General features: G+C 35.8%; 1 long non-coding RNA gene across 1 annotated transcript in view; it reads right to left on the bottom strand.

Moving 5' to 3' along the window:
- Positions 1–4,183, bottom strand: part of LOC122331168 — a 4,215-nt gene extending 32 nt beyond the window's left edge. Inside the window, exons 1-3 of the long non-coding RNA XR_006248136.1 lie at positions 3,740–4,183; positions 2,011–2,080; positions 1–429 (exon numbers count right to left, since the gene is read on the bottom strand). The exon at positions 1–429 is cut by the window's left edge and continues 32 nt beyond it. This is a non-coding gene — a long non-coding RNA (uncharacterized LOC122331168). The remainder of the gene's footprint in view (positions 430–2,010; positions 2,081–3,739) is intronic.
- Positions 4,184–6,671: the final 2,488 nt, after the last annotated feature.

Raw genomic sequence — 6,671 nt, 5'->3', positions numbered from 1 at the left:
TACAGTCCTTCTATAGGTTTTCGTCCTCATTTACTTCGACTGCGACGTAATGCCGTGATTCATCTGTGAGTCAGCTGGTTTGGTTCAAGGCTCAGAATTCTGTACTAATTAACATTTTGAAGAAATGAACGGGCGATCAAAGCTTCGTTAAGCGCGCAGCCTGCCTCGTCAACGAAGGCGTTTATTCCCATGATCTCTGTAATATGTCTCAATCGGCGACCGGTCAGTGTGAATGCTGCCGCTGTGCGCTCAAACCATGTCCGATTCTCAAAGAAGTTCAGCTGCGTTGGTGCGTCAAAGCCTTCATTCATGTTCACGCTTCATCTAAAGAACCTCTGATGTCCCTGGAACAAACGAAGGCCTCTTTTCCGAGCCGTGAACATTAGCGGAGATTGTTCCAGTCTGAACCTGTTAACACTTTGAATCGCTCTATTGGGCAATAATGAAAAATGACTGTAATCAGGCGGGAAGGCTGTGGTGCGGGTGGCAGTTGAATTCAGGGCTTTAACAGCAGATTTGATTAGAACGCGTCCCTTTGCTTTTGTTGGAACCTGCGGGCTGCTTTAGGCTGATATTAACCGCTGTCCAGAGCCTTTGCTTTTTAATGAAACATATTGACCTACATTGCACAGATCTTTGTGCGTTTTTTGGAATGAGCGTAATATCTCACAAAGCCCGCCGATAAAGAAAAAAAAAATATTACTAGTGGTCTATAATTGAGCTAAATTTCATTTATTCCGGGCTGTGTGTGTAACTTATCTCTATTACGACAGAGCCGTCTGCTGTGATTACTACCTAACGCGCTGGACTTTATCTCACGCCTCACATGCTAATAGAATTATCCATCATTTCGCTCACCACCGGCCGAGGAAAATAAATCTGTAGTATGTTACATGTGCTGTCCAAAGTGCGAGAATAGCGTAATCTAATTTGCCTGGATGGTGCATGAAGCGCTTTATTGCTACAGAAGCTTTAACAATTGCTAGAGAATTTTTAATTATGTTAAATCGGTTCGCACAGAGAAAACACATTTGTGGTGAATGGTATTGCTGTGTTCATAAAGCAGCGCTGAATATTATTTTTCTGCTTTTTGCTCTTCGCGTAATTTTCCAAATACTTTTGAGCTGTATTCGAAATCTGTCTGTATGTCCATTTATTATTTTATATATATATATAATTTTTTGAGGGGTGGGGGTTTAATTATTATTCATTTCAGCTTTTTTAATCATTATTCATTTATTTTTACATACAAAATTAGTATAGTAAAATTATTATTTTTAGATTTGATTTTCTATAACATTTATATTTTTATATATATATATATATATATATATATATATATATATATATATATATATATATATATATATATATATATATATATATATATAACTTATTATTATACATTTCATATTATTTATTTTCATTAATAATAATATATTTTTTAAATATACTCATTTTAGTCATTTGTATTTACATAGAATTTAAAATGTACATTTTAATTCATGTACTGTTATATTATTATTATTATTATTATTATTATTATTATTATTTTTTTGTTTTTTGTGTTTCACAGTAATTTTTAAATAAACTTCCCAAATTAGACAATTATTTTATCATTTATAACACACACTATAGAAAAAAAATATTTAATGGTATTGCTCCCTTTTAAATGATTGGTAATCATTACAATTTAAATGAATTGTGCTGATTTTGTCTAATATTTGTTGCATTGCATGGCTGCCTTTTATGTATTAATGAAATTACTCTCTACAGCTCTACTAATGCTGTTATAATTTTATTTATTATTATAGCAGTGGATATACCTCAAAGCTTCAGCTGTAATTTTTCCACTAGAAATAGCTGCACAAGTTTAAAGTGACATGAGGGTGTTTTCTTTATGTCTTGCAAGCACTGGTATTTACTTCAGAAAATGCAAATCAGGTTTAATTTAAAGTGGGAGCTGAAGTGCATAGTGAAGGCTTGACTGGAACATGAATGGACTCTTACCTCCAACAAAGCTGTTGGCATTTCCAGACTGGGACTGGATGATCTTTCTATCAGTCATGCTTGGTTTGAGCTGGACAATGGGAAGGAGAGAGAAAGTGAGAGATTCCCCCGCCGGTGCCAGACAGGAAGCAGTTCAGGAATGAGAAGCTTCTGTGCCGCAGGAGAAAAGAGCCACTAAGCTCTTCAGTGGCCCTGAAAGGACCGGCAGTAATGGGTCAAAGCGTGAATTATGATTTCTATCAGGGCTTTTACATTCCTGCAAGTGCCATGAGCGAAGTCAGTGGGGTTTGAACTTTACTGCTCAGGCCAGAAGACGACAGCTGAGCTTGAACACTGAAGCTGTAAGAATGACTTACAGACCTGCAATCAACTCATCTCAGACTCAACTTCTGAGCCCAAATCAGAGAAGATGAAACTTGCGAAAGTGCTCAAAGACATGTCTAGGTGATATTTCACACCAAAATGTAATTAGTAGTAGTAGTTTATTTATTTATTACATTTTCTTGGGACACATTACATTTTCTTGGGACATATTTACCTGAACATTCATATATATATATATATATATATATATATATATATATAATGTTGAGAATGTTGAGTAAATGTACATTTTAATTCATGTACTATGGGGATAAAAAAAAATATATATATATATATATATATATATATATATATATATATATATATATATATATATATATATATATATATATATATTCCCTAGAAATATTATATTACATGATATTATATAGAATCTGCTGTACATATACGTAGAAGGAAATATATTGGATTTAATTAACAAATAAACGGGGAAAAAAAACTGTGCAACAAGTAATGGCAAAAAGCAATGTCCTATCTGTATTCTACATGTATTAAACAAATAAATACCTTCGTACAGTTATGCATCAAGACAATGTGTGTTTGAAGTTGATTCTGCTGGTGAGGATACAGCTGAAGTGATCGCGCACACAAACACAAACGTATTGATTCCGACATTAATAACTTGACAGCACAGTTGGTACTTATAAACGTTACGCTCCATTTCGCAAACAGCTGATTGCACAAGTCCTTAAAGTCCTTTGCCAGGCTATGTGACACACACATTCAGAATTAGCACATGGTACCCGTCTAGGGGCTTTATTTTTTAAGTGCACGTTCGCTGTTGTTCTGCTGGTGGTTATCGAACAGCATTGTGTTGCTGCGGGCGACCCTGCTGCTTGCATGCACTGCACCTAATATATATATATATATATATATATATCAAATATATTTTAAGAATGTATACTTGTATGTATATGTACTGCAGATTATATGTAACAATATAATAATACAACATTTCGGATTTTCACATCTAGGTGGAAAAATGTGTAAATTTGAAAATCATTTGTTCAACATAAATGAAAAGAAAACATAAAAAGTATAATATTTGTTGTAGTTTTTCCTTGTATCGAACCGTGACCTCTGTAATGAAGTATGTACCGAATTAAAAAAATAAAAAAATAAAAAATAAATAAATAAATAAATAAATAAATATAATATATATATATATATATATATATATATATATATATATATATTTATTTATATAACAGTTTACAATAAGGTTCTTTAGTTAACAACATTAGTTAACATAAACTAAGAATGAATGATTGTACTTCTGTGAATAAATACTTAAGCAAGCATGTATTTTTCTGTAAGATTCACCAGGCATTGCAGATCTCTTTACCTCTGTCTCTTTCCGATGTGCAGCTGCGCCCCTCCAGCTTGTCCTTCTCCGATCTCTGTCTCCATTCCAACAGTTGTTCCCACCTCTGAATGTCTGGCAGTCACTGGTGTGCCGTCTCTGTTCCTCGGGCTGAATGTGTACTCTGTGCCGCTCTGCCGCTTCCTGCTTCTTTGTGGGTACTAATGCATTAGTGAATGTGCGCCGCGGCCTCTGCTAGCTCTGTGGGATCTGAGAGAAATCTGATTAGAACTGAAACCAAATGAAGCAACGAGAGCATGATGGGTACAAAAAACGAGCCTCATCCAATCGGATGATCCTAAAGCCACGACCGTTTGCTCTGTAAAGTATCTTTTGCATTATTAACTCTGAAAGCCGTTCTCGGAGTGAAGGAATGCTAGAAAGCCGCGCGTTTAAGCGGCAGTGTGGGGGACGGTTCGAGGATCGAACGCCCGAGGAATCGTTCTGTCTCCGAAAGCCAAAGCGAGTCTGTAAAGTGGCTCGACTCCCACAGAGAGCGATGTTCCTGCAGGCTATCTCTCCATCTGTCTCAGCTGAACACCCCCAGTCTCTCTCTCTATGCCCCGCTTTCTTGCTTTTGTCCTGCGAAGCTTAATTTTTCTGTATGACTTTGTGCATATGGCTCTCGGAGCTTCACGGGTACGGTTCGAGATACGGTGCAGCAAACTGATCTTAATGTGTTTTCATCTCGCAGAGAGACTGAAACCGTTCGATACAACCCGTAACTCTGAATGTGGTTTAGTATAAACTTGTATGAGGATTATTAGAAAGCCGCTCTGTTTATGAAATGATTTTTGATAGTGATGTAACCTGACAAGCGTAAATAGCCCACAGCTGACTCCACTTTGCATCATCTCAATGTCTTAACCGTAGTGAAATCACTGTAACTCCAGGTTTATTTGAGCTTATCGCTTTAAAATAGTGTACACGAATATTCAAGGTTATTCGGAGATATGCAAATCGAAATATTAGGTTATTGAAGGATCATGTGACACTGGAGTAAATTGCACTGGAATAAATTATGTTGAAATTGAAAAGTAGTTCTTTCAAATAATATTTCACGTGATATTTTAATATTTGACAATATTACTATTTTTACCGGATTTTTTATCAAATAAATGCAGCCTTGGTTAGCACTAGAAATACTAAACCTTACTGTCCCCAGACTTTAAATGGTAATTGCATGGCAAATCATATATTTTAAAACACTGCGTTATATTAAAATAAATAGTCTAAATATATACGAAAGTATTAAGAAACAATGCCTTGCGTAAACGAACCTCGGTGCACTTTTTTTTAGAGAGACACAAAATACGTACCAATAAATACATATCACAGCAGTTTCCAAAAAAAGAACACTATAGGCAGTAAAAATATAACACCTTTTATTCCTTTTCACACAAATTGAAAATATAATTTCGCACAATTACTTGAAGATTTTACGTGACTACAAAACAGTATTAATATGCTGTGATATTTGAAAACTGATGCTTTTGAACTGAACTGAAAATTAATGCCTTTTTATATCAGTTTTGCATTTGTTAACACTGTCGGGCGAGTTTAGGGTTGGATTTGGTGTAGGGCGTATTTCCAACATGCTAATTAACTTTTAGCGACAGTTCCCGGATATATCGATTCTGAACCGTAGCACTACATACTTATATCATAATAATTCTATTTCTCTTTGAAATTGCGGAAAAATGTGCAGTAAGAGTTGCATAAAAAGTGTACTTTTATGAGACCAGGTTGAAAAATGTCAATATTTCTGACATTGTTGTTTTGTTTACAGCATGACCTAATTATATTTATACCTACCCGTAGTGTGCCGTTAACCACAGTATAAACTGCACATGATTAAAGTGCATTAATATACATCCCCTTAGAGCCTGAAGTGTAAATGTACAGTATTTATATGCCGTAAATTCAAAGGTGACTTTCTTAGAAATTACTTTTACTCGTGTGAGAACGCGCTCCTCCGGAGGCTGAGATGTCTGGAGCGTTTGAGATTTCGTTGGGTCTGTGCTGATGTTTGAGCTGAAGGGATTTTCGGGTGGAAAAGACTCTTGTGTCCCGAGGCTTCTTTATTTATTCATGTCAGTCTGATCCTTGAGCTTAAGCTGAAGATGCTGAAGGGAAAAAGAAGTGGGCCAAGAGAGCTTTCATTAAAACAGCCGAATGCAGAGTTTTATTCACAAACTCTTAAATGCTTATCAAGAAACACCTTAACTGTAAATACATCGCCAAAGTCAGCGACTCCCACGCTTTCATATTTCACACTTATATTCCGACTTCACAAACGAAAACTCAAGGATAAACTAATCACTGGAGTTTTAAGAGAAGGAAAATCCTGTTTTTTGGGGGGTTTTTTTAAGTCATGAATCATGAATCACGTTTAACGCTGCGAGGAGAATGCGCCGCGTTGCCAGGTCCTCAGATTCTCTCGACTTCGTAATAACCATCATGGCCTGAAGAAAAGAGAGAAAAATGCATTACATTTCACGTTATCTTTAAAACATCAATTCCCCAAACAGTTGTTTCACAGTAGCCTGCGATATTTCAGAGACCCGTAATCCAGTTCAACCAGGTGCTAAATATCCTGAAATAGAGCAACATCTGATGTAAATTAAGTAATTGTTATTCTTTTCTGTGGAAACACGCCTCTTTATATGCAAATTAGTTATTATAGATTGCACTTTATTCACGAAATTCAACAGTATTTGCCTGCGCAATTAGCGTTGTGCCATTACCACCCACAGAACCTAATTTCCATAATTATTTTAGGGAACCGGGCGCTAAATCAGGCACTCTTGCTTTTGAGTGAAATGTTTTTGTGTTTTTCTCGCCATCTTCTACCGAGTCTTGATGTTTGGTGTCTAATCCCGTCTTTTATGATTTCTCTAGGCTCGTTGAGTCC

Source organism: Puntigrus tetrazona, chromosome 25 (assembly GCF_018831695.1).
Source record: "Puntigrus tetrazona isolate hp1 chromosome 25, ASM1883169v1, whole genome shotgun sequence".
NCBI lineage: Eukaryota > Metazoa > Chordata > Actinopteri > Cypriniformes > Cyprinidae > Puntigrus > Puntigrus tetrazona.
The sequence above is the reverse complement of the archived record's forward strand: the minus strand, read 5'-3'. Positions and strand labels throughout refer to the sequence as shown.